The sequence below is a fragment of the Danio rerio genome, chromosome 12 (genome assembly GCF_049306965.1).
Source record: "Danio rerio strain Tuebingen ecotype United States chromosome 12, GRCz12tu, whole genome shotgun sequence".
In the NCBI taxonomy this organism is placed as follows: Eukaryota; Metazoa; Chordata; class Actinopteri; order Cypriniformes; family Danionidae; genus Danio; species Danio rerio.
Genome location: NC_133187.1, coordinates 43395001 through 43407168, shown reverse-complemented (window position 1 = coordinate 43407168; position 12168 = coordinate 43395001). Strand labels below are relative to the sequence as shown.

At 43.4% G+C, this 12168-nt stretch overlaps 38 non-coding genes across 38 annotated transcripts; all 38 read left to right on the top strand.

Annotated features, from left to right (window-relative positions):
• The first annotated feature begins 119 nt into the window (after positions 1-119).
• trnat-agu (transfer RNA threonine (anticodon AGU)) lies at positions 120-193 on the top strand. Its single transcript has one exon. It is a non-coding gene; the product is annotated as a tRNA-Thr (tRNA).
• Positions 194-277: 84 nt separating this feature from the next.
• trnar-ucu (transfer RNA arginine (anticodon UCU)) lies at positions 278-366 on the top strand. The gene is given in 2 exon segments: positions 278-314; positions 331-366. It is a non-coding gene; the product is annotated as a tRNA-Arg (tRNA).
• Positions 367-578: 212 nt separating this feature from the next.
• On the top strand, positions 579-652 carry trnat-ugu (transfer RNA threonine (anticodon UGU)). The gene has a single exon. It is a non-coding gene; the product is annotated as a tRNA-Thr (tRNA).
• Positions 653-1030: 378 nt separating this feature from the next.
• Positions 1031-1104, top strand: trnat-agu (transfer RNA threonine (anticodon AGU)). The gene has a single exon. It is a non-coding gene; the product is annotated as a tRNA-Thr (tRNA).
• An 82-nt stretch (positions 1105-1186) lies between these two features.
• trnar-ucu (transfer RNA arginine (anticodon UCU)) lies at positions 1187-1275 on the top strand. Its single transcript is given in 2 exon segments — positions 1187-1223; positions 1240-1275. It is a non-coding gene; the product is annotated as a tRNA-Arg (tRNA).
• A 213-nt stretch (positions 1276-1488) lies between these two features.
• On the top strand, positions 1489-1562 carry trnat-agu (transfer RNA threonine (anticodon AGU)). Its single transcript has one exon. It is a non-coding gene; the product is annotated as a tRNA-Thr (tRNA).
• A 94-nt stretch (positions 1563-1656) lies between these two features.
• On the top strand, positions 1657-1745 carry trnar-ucu (transfer RNA arginine (anticodon UCU)). Its single transcript is given in 2 exon segments — positions 1657-1693; positions 1710-1745. It is a non-coding gene; the product is annotated as a tRNA-Arg (tRNA).
• Positions 1746-1957: 212 nt separating this feature from the next.
• trnat-agu (transfer RNA threonine (anticodon AGU)) lies at positions 1958-2031 on the top strand. Its single transcript has one exon. It is a non-coding gene; the product is annotated as a tRNA-Thr (tRNA).
• An 85-nt stretch (positions 2032-2116) lies between these two features.
• On the top strand, positions 2117-2205 carry trnar-ucu (transfer RNA arginine (anticodon UCU)). Its single transcript is given in 2 exon segments — positions 2117-2153; positions 2170-2205. It is a non-coding gene; the product is annotated as a tRNA-Arg (tRNA).
• A 212-nt stretch (positions 2206-2417) lies between these two features.
• Positions 2418-2491, top strand: trnat-agu (transfer RNA threonine (anticodon AGU)). The gene has a single exon. It is a non-coding gene; the product is annotated as a tRNA-Thr (tRNA).
• Positions 2492-2576: 85 nt separating this feature from the next.
• On the top strand, positions 2577-2665 carry trnar-ucu (transfer RNA arginine (anticodon UCU)). Its single transcript is given in 2 exon segments — positions 2577-2613; positions 2630-2665. It is a non-coding gene; the product is annotated as a tRNA-Arg (tRNA).
• Positions 2666-2878: 213 nt separating this feature from the next.
• Positions 2879-2952, top strand: trnat-agu (transfer RNA threonine (anticodon AGU)). The gene has a single exon. It is a non-coding gene; the product is annotated as a tRNA-Thr (tRNA).
• A 386-nt stretch (positions 2953-3338) lies between these two features.
• trnat-agu (transfer RNA threonine (anticodon AGU)) lies at positions 3339-3412 on the top strand. The gene has a single exon. It is a non-coding gene; the product is annotated as a tRNA-Thr (tRNA).
• Positions 3413-3496: 84 nt separating this feature from the next.
• On the top strand, positions 3497-3585 carry trnar-ucu (transfer RNA arginine (anticodon UCU)). Its single transcript is given in 2 exon segments — positions 3497-3533; positions 3550-3585. It is a non-coding gene; the product is annotated as a tRNA-Arg (tRNA).
• Positions 3586-3798: 213 nt separating this feature from the next.
• Positions 3799-3872, top strand: trnat-agu (transfer RNA threonine (anticodon AGU)). The gene has a single exon. It is a non-coding gene; the product is annotated as a tRNA-Thr (tRNA).
• An 84-nt stretch (positions 3873-3956) lies between these two features.
• trnar-ucu (transfer RNA arginine (anticodon UCU)) lies at positions 3957-4045 on the top strand. Its single transcript is given in 2 exon segments — positions 3957-3993; positions 4010-4045. It is a non-coding gene; the product is annotated as a tRNA-Arg (tRNA).
• Positions 4046-4257: 212 nt separating this feature from the next.
• Positions 4258-4331, top strand: trnat-ugu (transfer RNA threonine (anticodon UGU)). The gene has a single exon. It is a non-coding gene; the product is annotated as a tRNA-Thr (tRNA).
• A 378-nt stretch (positions 4332-4709) lies between these two features.
• On the top strand, positions 4710-4783 carry trnat-agu (transfer RNA threonine (anticodon AGU)). The gene has a single exon. It is a non-coding gene; the product is annotated as a tRNA-Thr (tRNA).
• An 84-nt stretch (positions 4784-4867) lies between these two features.
• Positions 4868-4956, top strand: trnar-ucu (transfer RNA arginine (anticodon UCU)). The gene is given in 2 exon segments: positions 4868-4904; positions 4921-4956. It is a non-coding gene; the product is annotated as a tRNA-Arg (tRNA).
• Positions 4957-5167: 211 nt separating this feature from the next.
• Positions 5168-5241, top strand: trnat-ugu (transfer RNA threonine (anticodon UGU)). The gene has a single exon. It is a non-coding gene; the product is annotated as a tRNA-Thr (tRNA).
• A 386-nt stretch (positions 5242-5627) lies between these two features.
• trnat-agu (transfer RNA threonine (anticodon AGU)) lies at positions 5628-5701 on the top strand. The gene has a single exon. It is a non-coding gene; the product is annotated as a tRNA-Thr (tRNA).
• An 84-nt stretch (positions 5702-5785) lies between these two features.
• On the top strand, positions 5786-5874 carry trnar-ucu (transfer RNA arginine (anticodon UCU)). Its single transcript is given in 2 exon segments — positions 5786-5822; positions 5839-5874. It is a non-coding gene; the product is annotated as a tRNA-Arg (tRNA).
• A 211-nt stretch (positions 5875-6085) lies between these two features.
• On the top strand, positions 6086-6159 carry trnat-agu (transfer RNA threonine (anticodon AGU)). The gene has a single exon. It is a non-coding gene; the product is annotated as a tRNA-Thr (tRNA).
• A 387-nt stretch (positions 6160-6546) lies between these two features.
• On the top strand, positions 6547-6620 carry trnat-ugu (transfer RNA threonine (anticodon UGU)). Its single transcript has one exon. It is a non-coding gene; the product is annotated as a tRNA-Thr (tRNA).
• A 386-nt stretch (positions 6621-7006) lies between these two features.
• On the top strand, positions 7007-7080 carry trnat-agu (transfer RNA threonine (anticodon AGU)). Its single transcript has one exon. It is a non-coding gene; the product is annotated as a tRNA-Thr (tRNA).
• An 84-nt stretch (positions 7081-7164) lies between these two features.
• On the top strand, positions 7165-7253 carry trnar-ucu (transfer RNA arginine (anticodon UCU)). Its single transcript is given in 2 exon segments — positions 7165-7201; positions 7218-7253. It is a non-coding gene; the product is annotated as a tRNA-Arg (tRNA).
• A 212-nt stretch (positions 7254-7465) lies between these two features.
• On the top strand, positions 7466-7539 carry trnat-ugu (transfer RNA threonine (anticodon UGU)). Its single transcript has one exon. It is a non-coding gene; the product is annotated as a tRNA-Thr (tRNA).
• A 387-nt stretch (positions 7540-7926) lies between these two features.
• Positions 7927-8000, top strand: trnat-agu (transfer RNA threonine (anticodon AGU)). The gene has a single exon. It is a non-coding gene; the product is annotated as a tRNA-Thr (tRNA).
• A 369-nt stretch (positions 8001-8369) lies between these two features.
• Positions 8370-8443, top strand: trnat-ugu (transfer RNA threonine (anticodon UGU)). Its single transcript has one exon. It is a non-coding gene; the product is annotated as a tRNA-Thr (tRNA).
• Positions 8444-8527: 84 nt separating this feature from the next.
• On the top strand, positions 8528-8616 carry trnar-ucu (transfer RNA arginine (anticodon UCU)). The gene is given in 2 exon segments: positions 8528-8564; positions 8581-8616. It is a non-coding gene; the product is annotated as a tRNA-Arg (tRNA).
• A 212-nt stretch (positions 8617-8828) lies between these two features.
• Positions 8829-8902, top strand: trnat-agu (transfer RNA threonine (anticodon AGU)). Its single transcript has one exon. It is a non-coding gene; the product is annotated as a tRNA-Thr (tRNA).
• Positions 8903-9288: 386 nt separating this feature from the next.
• Positions 9289-9362, top strand: trnat-agu (transfer RNA threonine (anticodon AGU)). The gene has a single exon. It is a non-coding gene; the product is annotated as a tRNA-Thr (tRNA).
• An 84-nt stretch (positions 9363-9446) lies between these two features.
• Positions 9447-9535, top strand: trnar-ucu (transfer RNA arginine (anticodon UCU)). Its single transcript is given in 2 exon segments — positions 9447-9483; positions 9500-9535. It is a non-coding gene; the product is annotated as a tRNA-Arg (tRNA).
• Positions 9536-9747: 212 nt separating this feature from the next.
• On the top strand, positions 9748-9821 carry trnat-agu (transfer RNA threonine (anticodon AGU)). The gene has a single exon. It is a non-coding gene; the product is annotated as a tRNA-Thr (tRNA).
• A 546-nt stretch (positions 9822-10367) lies between these two features.
• On the top strand, positions 10368-10456 carry trnar-ucu (transfer RNA arginine (anticodon UCU)). Its single transcript is given in 2 exon segments — positions 10368-10404; positions 10421-10456. It is a non-coding gene; the product is annotated as a tRNA-Arg (tRNA).
• Positions 10457-10668: 212 nt separating this feature from the next.
• Positions 10669-10742, top strand: trnat-agu (transfer RNA threonine (anticodon AGU)). The gene has a single exon. It is a non-coding gene; the product is annotated as a tRNA-Thr (tRNA).
• An 85-nt stretch (positions 10743-10827) lies between these two features.
• Positions 10828-10916, top strand: trnar-ucu (transfer RNA arginine (anticodon UCU)). Its single transcript is given in 2 exon segments — positions 10828-10864; positions 10881-10916. It is a non-coding gene; the product is annotated as a tRNA-Arg (tRNA).
• A 213-nt stretch (positions 10917-11129) lies between these two features.
• On the top strand, positions 11130-11203 carry trnat-ugu (transfer RNA threonine (anticodon UGU)). The gene has a single exon. It is a non-coding gene; the product is annotated as a tRNA-Thr (tRNA).
• The last annotated feature ends 965 nt before the right edge of the window (positions 11204-12168 follow it).

Below are 12168 nucleotides of genomic sequence, written 5' to 3'. Positions count from 1 at the left end.
CTTCTTTCTTTCATTTCATTGCATTTTCTGCATCCTGACATGCTGGTTTTTGTTGTGTATTAGTTTTTTCTTCTTCGATTTTTGTTATCAGGCAAATGTTTCTTACAGTCAATTTTTGTGGCGCTGTGGCTTAGTTGGTCAAAGCGCCTGTCTAGTAAACAGGAGATCCTGGGTTCAAATCCCAGCAGTGCCTTGTCTGCAGTTGGCTGGACTTATGGGCCAGAGACTACCAAAAAGTACTTTATCTGCAACAGTGCTAGTGGAAGCAGAGCACTCGGGCTCTGTGGCGCAATGGAGAGCGCATTGGACTTCTAGGCTGTTAGCTGAGCCATTCAAAGGTTGTGGGTTCGAGTCCCACCAGAGTCGTAAGCTTTACCCTTAATCTTCACTGACTTTGGTGTGGTCTGTTGCCAACATTTTAGGCATCTGTCCATAACGTTTTGCTTCTTTCTTTCGTTGCTTCTTTCTTTCATTTCATTGCATTTTCTGCATCCTGACATGCTGGTTTTTGTTGTGTATTAGTTTTTTCTTCTTCGATTTTTGTTATCAGGCAAATTTCTCCTACAGTTAAGTTTAGTGGCGCTGTGGCTTAGTTGGTCAAAGTGTCTGTCTTGTAAACAGGAGATCCTGGGTTCAAATCCCAGCAGTACCTTGTACGCAGTTGGCTGGCTTTTATGGGCCAGAGACTACCTAAAATTACTTTATCTGCAACAGTGCTACATAGAGTAGAGCTCTATGGGACAATGGATAGTGCATTGGACTTCTAGGCTGTGAGCTAAGCCATTCAAAAGTTGTGAGTTCCAGTCCCATCAGAGTCGTAAGGTTTGCCCTTTTTCTTCACTGACTTAGGTGTGGTCCATTGCCAACATTTTAGGCATCTGTCCATAACATTTTGCTTCTTTCTTTCATTGCTTCTTTCTTTCATTTCATTGCATTTTCTGCATCCTGACATGCTGGTTTTTGTTGTGTATTAGTTTTTTCTTCTTCGATTTTTGTTATCAGGCAAATGTTTCTTACAGTCAATTTTTGTGGCGCTGTGGCTTAGTTGGTCAAAGCGCCTGTCTAGTAAATAGGAGATCCTGGGTTCAAATCCCAGCAGTGCCTTGTACGCAGTTGGCTGGCTTTTATGTGCCAGAGACTACCAAAAATTACTTCTGCAACAGTGCTAGCAGAAGCCGAGCACCCAGGCTCTGTGGCGCAATGGATAGCGCATTGGACTTCTAGGCTGTTAGCTGAGCCATTCAAAGGTTGTCGGTTCGAGTCCCACCAGAGTCGTAAGCTTTGCCCTTTTTCTTCATTGACTTTGGTGTGGTCCGTTGCCAACATTTTAGGCATCTGTCCATAACGTTTTGCTTCTTTCTTTCGTTGCTTCTTTCTTTCATTTCATTGCATTTTCTGCATCCTGACATGCTGGTTTTTGTTGTGAATTAGTTTTTTTCTTCTTCGATTTTTGTTATCAGGCAAATGTTTCTTACAGTCAATTTTTGTGGCGCTGTGGCTTAGTTGGTCAAAGCGCCTGTCTAGTAAACAGGAGATCCTGGGTTCAAATCCCAGCAGTGCCTTGTCTGCAGTTGGCTGGACTTATGGGCCAGAGACTACCAGAGACTACCAGAAATTACTTTATCTGCAACAGTGCTAGTGGAAGCAGAGCACTCGGGCTCTGTGGCGCAATGGATAGCGCATTGGACTTCTAGGCGGTTAGCTGAGCCATTCAAAGGTTGTGGGTTCGAGTCCCACCAGAGTCGAAGCTTTGCCCTTTTTCTTCACTGACTTTGGTGTGGTCTGTTGCCAACATTTTAGGCATCTGTCCATAACGTTTTGCTTCTTTCTTTCGTTGCTTCTTTCTTTCATTTCATTGCATTTTCTGCATCCTGACATGCTGGTTTTTGTTGTGAATTAGTTTTTTTCTTCTTCGATTTTTGTTATCAGGCAAATGTTTCTTACAGTCAATTTTTGTGGCGCTGTGGCTTAGTTGGTCAAAGCGCCTGTCTAGTAAATAGGAGATCCTGGGTTCAAATCCCAGCAGTGCCTTGTACGCAGTTGGCTGGCTTTTATGGGCCAGAGACTACCAAAAATTACTTTATCTGCAACAGTGCTAGCAGAAGCCGAGCACCCAGGCTCTGTGGCGCAATGGATAGCGCATTGGACTTCTAGGCTGTTAGCTGAGCCATTCAAAGGTTGTGGGTTCGAGTCCCACCAGAGTCGTAAGCTTTGCCCTTTTTCTTCATTGACTTAGGTGTGGTCCATTGCCAACATTTTAGGCATCTGTCCATAACATTTTGCTTCTTTCTTTCATTGCTTCTTTCTTTCATTTCATTGCATTTTCTGCATCCTGACATGCTGGTTTTTGTTGTGTATTAGTTTTTTCTTCTTCGATTTTTGTTATCAGGCAAATGTTTCTTACAGGCAATTTTTGTGGCGCTGTGGCTTAGTTGGTCAAAGCGCCTGTCTAGTAAACAGGAGATCCTGGGTTCAAATCCCAGCAGTGCCTTGTGCGCAGTTGGCTGGCTTTTATGGGCCAGAGACTACCAAAAATTACTTTATCTGCAACAGTGCTAGCAGAAGCAGAGCACCCAGGCTCTGTGGCGCAATGGATAGCGCATTGGACTTCTAGGCTGTTAGCTGAGCCATTCAAAGGTTGTGGGTTCGAGTCCCACCAGAGTCGTAAGCTTTGCCCTTTTTCTTCATTGACTTTGGTGTGGTCCGTTGCCAACATTTTAGGCATCTGTCCATAACGTTTTGCTTCTTTCTTTCGTTGCTTCTTTCTTTCATTTCATTGCATTTTCTGCATCCTGACATGCTGGTTTTTGTTGTGAATTAGTTTTTTTCTTCTTCGATTTTTGTTATCAGGCAAATGTTTCTTACTGTCAATTTTTGTGGCGCTGTGGCTTAGTTGGTCAAAGCGCCTGTCTAGTAAACAGGAGATCCTGGGTTCAAATCCCAGCAGTGCCTTGTCTGCAGTTGGCTGGACTTATGGGCCAGAGACTACCAAAAAGTACTTTATCTGCAACAGTGCTAGTGGAAGCAGAGCATTCGGGCTCTATGGCGGAATGGATAGCGCATTGGACTTCTAGGCTGTTAGCTGAGCCATTCAAAGGTTGTGGGTTCGAGTCCCACCAGAGTCGTAAGCTTTACCCTTATTCTTCACTGACTTTGGTGTGGTCTGTTGCCAACATTTTAGGCATCTGTCCATATTGTTTTGCTTCTTTCTTTCGTTGCTTCTTTCTTTCATTTCATTGCATTTTCTGCATCCTGACATGCTGGTTTTTGTTGTGAATTAGTTTTTTTCTTCTTCGATTTTTGTTATCAGGCAAATGTTTCTTACAGTCAATTTTTGTGGCGCTGTGGCTTAGTTGGTCAAAGCGCCTGTCTAGTAAACAGGAGATCCTGGGTTCAAATCCCAGCAGTGCCTTGTCTGCAGTTGGCTGGACTTATGGGCCAGAGACTACCAGAAATTACTTTATCTGCAACAGTGCTAGTGGAGGCAGAGCACTCGGGCTCTGTGGCGCAATGGATAGCGCATTGGACTTCTAGGCGGTTAGCTGAGCCATTCAAAGGTTGTGGGTTCGAGTCCCACCAGAGTCGTAAGCTTTGCCCTTTTTCTTCACTGACTTTGGTGTGGTCTGTTGCCAACATTTTAGGCATCTGTCCATAACGTTTTGCTTCTTTCTTTCGTTGCTTCTTTCTTTCATTTCATTGCATTTTCTGCATCCTGACATGCTGGTTTTTGTTGTGAATTAGTTTTTTTCTTCTTCGAATTTTGTTATCAGGCAAATGTTTCTTACAGTCAATTTCTGTGGCGCTGTGGCTTAGTTGGTCAAAGCGCCTGTCTAGTAAACAGGAGATCCTGGGTTCAAATCCCAGCAGTGCCTTGTCTGCAGTTGGCTGGACTTATGGGCCAGAGACTACCAAAAAGTACTTTATCTGCAACAGTGCTAGTGGAAGCAGAGCACTCGGGCTCTGTGGCGCAATGGAGAGCGCATTGGACTTCTAGGCTGTTAGCTGAGCCATTCAAAGGTTGTGGGTTCGAGTCCCACCAGAGTCGTAAGCTTTACCCTTAATCTTCACTGACTTTGGTGTGGTCTGTTGCCAACATTTTAGGCATCTGTCCATAACGTTTTGCTTCTTTCTTTCGTTGCTTCTTTCTTTCATTTCATTGCATTTTCTGCATCCTGACATGCTGGTTTTTGTTGTGTATTAGTTTTTTCTTCTTCGATTTTTGTTATCAGGCAAATTTCTCCTACAGTTAAGTTTAGTGGCGCTGTGGCTTAGTTGGTCAAAGTGTCTGTCTTGTAAACAGGAGATCCTGGGTTCAAATCCCAGCAGTACCTTGTACGCAGTTGGCTGGCTTTTATGGGCCAGAGACTACCTAAAATTACTTTATCTGCAACAGTGCTACATAGAGTAGAGCTCTATGGGACAATGGATAGTGCATTGGACTTCTAGGCTGTGAGCTAAGCCATTCAAAAGTTGTGAGTTCCAGTCCCATCAGAGTCGTAAGGTTTGCCCTTTTTCTTCACTGACTTAGGTGTGGTCCATTGCCAACATTTTAGGCATCTGTCCATAACATTTTGCTTCTTTCTTTCATTGCTTCTTTCTTTCATTTCATTGCATTTTCTGCATCCTGACATGCTGGTTTTTGTTGTGTATTAGTTTTTTCTTCTTCGATTTTTGTTATCAGGCAAATGTTTCTTACAGTCAATTTTTGTGGCGCTGTGGCTTAGTTGGTCAAAGCGCCTGTCTAGTAAACAGGAGATCCTGGGTTCAAATCCCAGCAGTGCCTTTTCTGCAGTTGGCTGGACTTATGGGCCAGAGACTACCAGAAATTACTTTATCTGCAACAGTGCTAGTGGAAGCAGAGCACTCGGGCTCTGTGGCGCAATGGATAGCGCATTGGACTTCTAGGCGGTTAGCTGAGCCATTCAAAGGTTGTGGGTTCGAGTCCCATCAGAGTCGTAAGGTTTGCCCTTTTTTTTCACTGACTTTGGTGTGGTCTGTTGCCAACATTTTAGGCATCTGTCCATAACGTTTTGCTTCTTTCTTTCGTTGCTTCTTTCTTTCATTTCATTGCATTTTCTGCATCCTGACATGCTGGTTTTTGTTGTGTATTAGTTTTGTCTTCTTCGATTTTTGTTATCAGACAAATGTTTTTACAGTCAATTTTTGTGGCGCTGTGGCTTAGTTGGTCAAAGCGCCTGTCTAGTAAACAGGAGATCCTGGGTTCAAATCCCAGCAGTGCCTTGTACGCAGTTGGCTGGCTTTTATGGGCCAGAGACTACCTAAAATTACTTCATCTGCAACAGTGCTACATAGAGTAGAGCATTTAGGCTCTATGGGACAATGGATAGTGCATTGGACTTCTAGGCTGTGAGCTAAGCCATTCAAAAGTTGTGAGTTACAGTCCCATCAGAGTCGTAAGGTTTGCCCTTTTTCTTCACTGACTTAGGTGTGGTCCATTGCCAACATTTTAGGCATCTGTCCATAACATTTTGCTTCTTTCTTTCATTGCTTCTTTCTTTCATTTCATTGCATTTTCTGCATCCTGACATGCTGGTTTTTGTTGTGTATTAGTTTTTTCTTCTTCGATTTTTGTTATCAGGCAAATGTTTCTTACAGTCAATTTTTGTGGCGCTGTGGCTTAGTTGGTCAAAGCGCCTGTCTAGTAAACAGGAGATCCTGGGTTCAAATCCCAGCAGTGCCTTGTCTGCAGTTGGCTGGACTTATGGGCCAGAGACTACCAGAAATTACTTTATCTGCAACAGTGCTAGTGGAAGCAGAGCACTCGGGCTCTGTGGCGCAATGGATAGCGCATTGGACTTCTAGGCGGTTAGCTGAGCCATTCAAAGGTTGTGGGTTCGAGTCCCATCAGAGTCGTAAGGTTTGCCCTTTTTTTTCACTGACTTTGGTGTGGTCTGTTGCCAACATTTTAGGCATCTGTCCATAACGTTTTGCTTCTTTCTTTCGTTGCTTCTTTCTTTCATTTCATTGCATTTTCTGCATCCTGACATGCTGGTTTTTGTTGTGTATTAGTTTTGTCTTCTTCGATTTTTGTTATCAGACAAATGTTTTTACAGTCAATTTTTGTGGCGCTGTGGCTTAGTTGGTCAAAGCGCCTGTCTAGTAAACAGGAGATCCTGGGTTCAAATCCCAGCAGTGCCTTGTACGCAGTTGGCTGGCTTTTATGGGCCAGAGACTACCTAAAATTACTTCATCTGCAACAGTGCTACATAGAGTAGAGCATTTAGGCTCTATGGGACAATGGATAGTGCATTGGACTTCTAGGCTGTGAGCTAAGCCATTCAAAAGTTGTGAGTTACAGTCCCATCAGAGTCGTAAGGTTTGCCCTTTTTCTTCACTGACTTAGGTGTGGTCCATTGCCAACATTTTAGGCATCTGTCCATAACATTTTGCTTCTTTCTTTCATTGCTTCTTTCTTTCATTTCATTGCATTTTCTGCATCCTGACATGCTGGTTTTTGTTGTGAATTAGTTTTTTTCTTCTTCGATTTTTGTTATCAGGCAAATGTCTCCTACAGTTAATTTTTGTGGCGCTGTGGCTTAGTTGGTCAAAGTGCCTGTCTTGTAAACAGGAGATCCTGGGTTCAAATCCCAGCAGTCCCTTGTACGCAGTTGGCTGGCTTTTATGGGCCAGAGACTACCTAAAATTACTTTATCTGCAACAGTGCTAGTGGAAGCAGAGCACTCGGGCTCTGTGGGACAATGGATAGCGCATTGGACTTCTAGGCTGTGAGCTAAGCGATTCAAAAGTTGTGGGTTCGAGTCCCATCAGAGTCGTAAGGTTTACCCTTTTTCTTCACTGACTTAGGTGTGGTCCGTTGCCAAAATTTTAGGCATCTGTCCATAACATTTTGCTTCTTTCTTTCATTGCTTCTTTCTTTCATTTCATTGAATTTTCTGCATCCTGACATGCTGGTTTTTGTTGTGTATTAGTTTTTTCTTCTTCGATTTTTGTTATCAGGCAAATGTTTCTTACAGTCAATTTTTGTGGCGCTGTGGCTTAGTTGGTCAAAGCGCCTGTCTAGTAAACAGGAGATCCTGGGTTCAAATCCCAGCAGTGCCTTGTCTGCAGTTGGCTGGACTTATGGGCCAGAGACTACCAAAAAGTACTTTATCTTCAACAGTGCTAGTGGAAGCAGAGCACTCGGGCTCTTTGGCGCAATGGATAGCGCATTGGACTTCTAGGCTGTTAGCTGAGCCATTCAAAGGTTGTGGGTTCGAGTCCCACCAGAGTCGTAAGCTTTGCCCTTATTTTTCACTGACTTTGGTGTGGTCTGTTGCCAACATTTTAGGCATCTGTCCATAACGTTTTGCTTCTTTCTTTCGTTGCTTCTTTCTTTCATTTCATTGCATTTTCTGCATCCTGACATGCTGGTTTTTGTTGTGTATTAGTTTTTTCTTCTTCGATTTTTGTTATCAGGCAAATTTCTCCTACGGTTAAATTTAGTGGCGCTGTGGCTTAGTCGGTCAAAGCGCCTGTCTTGTAAACAGGACATCCTGGGTTCAAATCCCAGCAGTGCCTTGTACGCAGTTGGCTGGCTTTTATGGGCCAGAGACTACCTAAAATTACTTTATCTGCAACAGTGCTACATAGAGTAGAGCACTTAGGCTCTATGGGACAATGGATAGTGCATTGGACTTCTAGGCTGTGAGCTAAGCCATTCAAAAGTTGTGAGTTCCAGTCCCATCAGAGTCGTAAGGTTTGCCCTTTTTCTTCACTGACTTAGGTGTGGTCCATTGCCAACATTTTAGGCATCTGTCCATAACATTTTGCTTCTTTCTTTCATTGCTTCTTTCTTTCATTTCATTGCATTTTCTGCATCCTGACATGCTGGTTTTTGTTGTGTATTAGTTTTTTTCTTCTTCGATTTTTGTTATCAGGCAAATGTTTCTTACAGGCAATTTTTGTGGCGCTGTGGCTTAGTTGGTCAAAGCGCCTGTCTAGTAAACAGGAGATCCTGGGTTCAAATCCCAGCAGTGCCTTGTCTGCAGTTGGCTGGACTTATGGGCCAGAGACTACCAAAAAGTACTTTATCTGCAACAGTGCTAGTGGAAGCAGAGCACTCGGGCTCTGTGGGACAATGGATAGCGCATTGGACTTCTAGGCTGTGAGCTAAGCGATTCAAAAGTTGTGGGTTCGAGTCCCATCAGAGTCGTAAGGTTTACCCTTTTTCTTCACTGACTTAGGTGTGGTCCGTTGCCAAAATTTTAGGCATCTGTCCATAACATTTTGCTTCTTTCTTTCATTTCATTGCATTTTCTGCATCCTGACATGCTGGTTTTTGTTGTGTATTAGTTTTTTCTTCTTCGATTTTTGTTATCAGGCAAATGTTTCTTACAGTCAATTTTTGTGGCGCTGTGGCTTAGTTGGTCAAAGCGCCTGTCTAGTAAACAGGAGATCCTGGGTTCAAATCCCAGCAGTGCCTTGTCTGCAGTTGGCTGGACTTATGGGCCAGAGACTACCAAAAAGTACTTTATCTGCAACAGTGCTGGTGGACGCAGAGCACTCGGGCTCTATGGCGCAATGGATAGCGCATTGGACTTCTAGGCTGTTAGCTGAGCCATTCAAAGGTTGTGGGTTCGAGTCCCACCAGAGTCGTAAGCTTTGCCCTTATTCTTCACTGACTTTGGTGTGGTCTGTTGCCAACATTTTAGGCATCTGTCCATATTGTTTTGCTTCTTTCTTTCGTTGCTTCTTTCTTTCATTTCATTGCATTTTCTGCATTCTGACATGCTGGTTTTTGTTGTGTATTAGTTTTTTCTTCTTCGATTTTTGTTATCAGGCAAATGTTTCTTACAGTCAATTTTTGTGGCGCTGTGGCTTAGTTGGTCAAAGCGCCTGTCTTGTAAACAGGAGATCCTGGGTTCAAATCCCAGCAGTGCCTTGTACGCAGTTGGCTGGCTTTTATGGGCCAGAGACTACCTAAAATTACTTTATCTGCAACAGTGCTACATATAGTAGAGCACTTAGGCTCAATGGGACAATGGATAGTGCATTGGACTTCTAGGCTGTGAGCTAAGCCATCCAAAAGTTGTGAGTTCCAGTCCCATCAGAGTCGTAAGGTTTGCCCTTTTTCTTCACTGACTTAGGTGTGGTCCATTGCCAACATTTTAGGCATCTGTCCATAACATTTTGCTTCTTTCTTTCATTGCTTCTTTCTTTCATTTCATTGCATTTTCTGCATCCTGACATGCTGGTTTTTGTTGTGTATTAGTTTTTTCTTCTTCGATTTTTGTTATCAGGCAAATGTTTCTTACTGTCAATTTTTGTGGCGCTGTGGCTTAGTTGGTCAAAGCGCCTGTCTAGTAAACAGGAGATCCTGGGTTCAAATCCCAGCAGTGCCTTGTCTGCAGTTGGCTGGACTTATGGGCCAGAGACTACCAGAAATTACTTTATCTGCAACAGTGCTAGTGGAAGCAGAGCACTCGGGCTCTGTGGCGCAATGGATAGCGCATTGGACTTCTAGGCTGTTAGCTGAGCCATTCAAATGTTGTGGGTTCGAGTCCCACTAGAGTCGTAAGCTTTGCCCTTTTTCTTCACTGACTTTGGTGTGGTCTGTTGCCAACATTTTAGGCATCTGTCCATAACGTTTTGCTTCTTTCTTTCGTTGCTTCTTTCTTTCATTTCATTGCATTTTCTGCATCCTGACATGCTGGTTTTTGTTGTGTATTAGTTTTTTCTTCTTCGATTTTTGTTATCAGGCAAATGTTTCTTACAGTCAATTTTTGTGGCTCTGTGGCTTAGTTGGTCAAAGCGCCTGTCTAGTAAACAGGAGGTCCTGGGTTCAAATCCCAGCAGTGCCTTGTCTGCAGTTGGCTGGCTTTTATGGGCCAGAGACTACCTAAAATTACTTTATCTGCAACAGTGCTACATAGAGTAGAGCACTTAGACTCTATGAGACAATGGATAGTGCATTGGACTTCTAGGCTGTGAGCTAAGCCATTCAAAAGTTGTGAGTTCCAGTCCCATCAGAGTCGTAAGGTTTGCCCTTTTTCTTAAATGACTTAGGTGTGGTCCATTGCCAACATTTTAGGCATCTGTCCATAACATTTTGCTTCTTTCTTTCATTGCTTCTTTCTTTCATTTCATTGCATTTTCTGCATCCTGACATGCTGGTTTTTGTTGTGAATTAGTTTTTTTCTTCTTCGATTTTTGTTATCAGGCAAATGTTTCTTTCACTTAGTTTTTGTGGCACTGTGGCCTAGCTGGTCAAAGTGCCTGTCTAGTAGACAGGAGATCCTGGGTTCAAATCCCAGCAGTGCCTTGTACGCAGTTGGCTGGCTTTTATGGGCCAGAGACTACCAAAAATTACTTTATCTGCAACAGTGCTAGTGGAAGCAGAGCACTCGGGCTCTGTGGCGCAATGGATAGCGCATTGGACTTCTAGGCTGTTAGCTGAGCCATTCAAAGGTTGTGGGTTCGAGTCCCACCAGAGTCGTAAGCTTTGCCCTTTTTCTTCATTGACTTTGGTGTGGTCTGTTGCCAACATTTTAGGCATCTGTCCATAACGTTTTGCTTTTTTCTTTCGTTGCTTCTTTCTTTCATTTCATTGCATTTTCTGCATCCTGACATGCTGGTTTTTGTTGTGTATTAGTTTTTTCTTCTTCGATTTTTGTTATCAGGCAAATGTTTCTTACAGTCAATTTTTGTGGTGCTGTGGCTTAGTTGGTCAAAGCGCCTGTCTTGTAAACAGGAGATCCTGGGTTCAAATCCCAGCAGTGCCTTGTACGCAGTTGGCTGGCTTTTATGGGCCAGAGACTACCAAAAATTACTTTATCTGCAACAGTGCTAGTGGAAGCAGAGCACTCAGGCTCTGTGGCGCAATGGATAGCGCATTGGACTTCTAGGCTGTGAGCTGAACCATTCAAAGGTTGTGGGTTCGAGTCCCACCAGAGTCGCAAGTTTTGCCCTTTTTCTTCATTGACTTTGGTGTGGTCCGTTGCCAACATTTTAGGCATCTGTCCATAACGTTTTGCTTCTTTCTTTCGTTGCTTCTTTCTTTCATTTCATTGCATTTTCTGCATCCTGACATGCTGGTTTTTGTTGTGAATTAGTTTTTTTCTTCTTCGATTTTTGTTATCAGGCAAATGTTTCTTTCACTTAGTTTTTGTGGCACTGTGGCCTAGCTGGTCAAAGTGCCTGCCTTGTAAACAGGAGATCCTGGGTTCAGATCCCAGCAGTGCCTTGTCTGCAATTGGCTGGCTTTTATGGGCCAGAGACTACCAAAAATTACTTTATCTGCAACAGTGCTACATAGAGCAGAGCACTCAGGCTCTATGGGACAATGGATAGCGCATGATTACGAGCACTGCTCCGTTTAAGCCCTCGCAATATGCGTTTAACCGGGAGAGCTCGCACGGAGCTCTTAGTAAGGGACCATCTGAATGTGTCAGGAATATCAAAAACAAAACCAACTTAACCCCGCTTGACAACAGACAATGGCAGAAACATTGCCAATGCTGTCAAAGCATTGTTGTTAATGTGGCTTCGCAGAGAGGCATGGGCGTTCCCCAGATGTCCCGACTCCTCTGCAGAGGAAACTTTTCTGTAACCGTGCTGTGCGCTTTCTGTTTAACCCTTTGGGAGTTAACGTTACGTGCGGACTGACAGGTGCGCGATGCGTGAGGCCAGGAAACAGGACGAAGCTTTCAGTTAAGATGAACACAGTTTCTATAGTTATACTTTATTTAGAGATAAAGGTATATGGCTCTGCATATAATCACTCTATCTTGCTGTAGTTTATAGCCGTTTCGCTTTACTTCAGGATGCATTAATGCCGCTCTGAAGGTCTAATCACTGTTTTAAGTTATCCAGAGCTGTATGAATGTACAAATCATGAATATCACAATAGTATTAAATATTACAATTGTAACAACACAGACAGCAACACTTTTGCACAATCGATACCCAGCTGAATCAGTCGTTTCATAAGAGGACCGCACTTCTTCTCTTCTTTTTTCTTTGTCAACATGAAGGCAGTGAGGTGCGCCTTGTTTTCGCCTTATAAAGCATCTATGCACATTAATGCAATAGCATATTTAAACAACTAAACTGTTAACAAAAAGTCTACATATGCGCGCGTTGTTGTTGTCTTTTCATCACGCAGCGCGCACTTGAACCGCGAGGGAGAGAGAGGAAACCATCAGGACA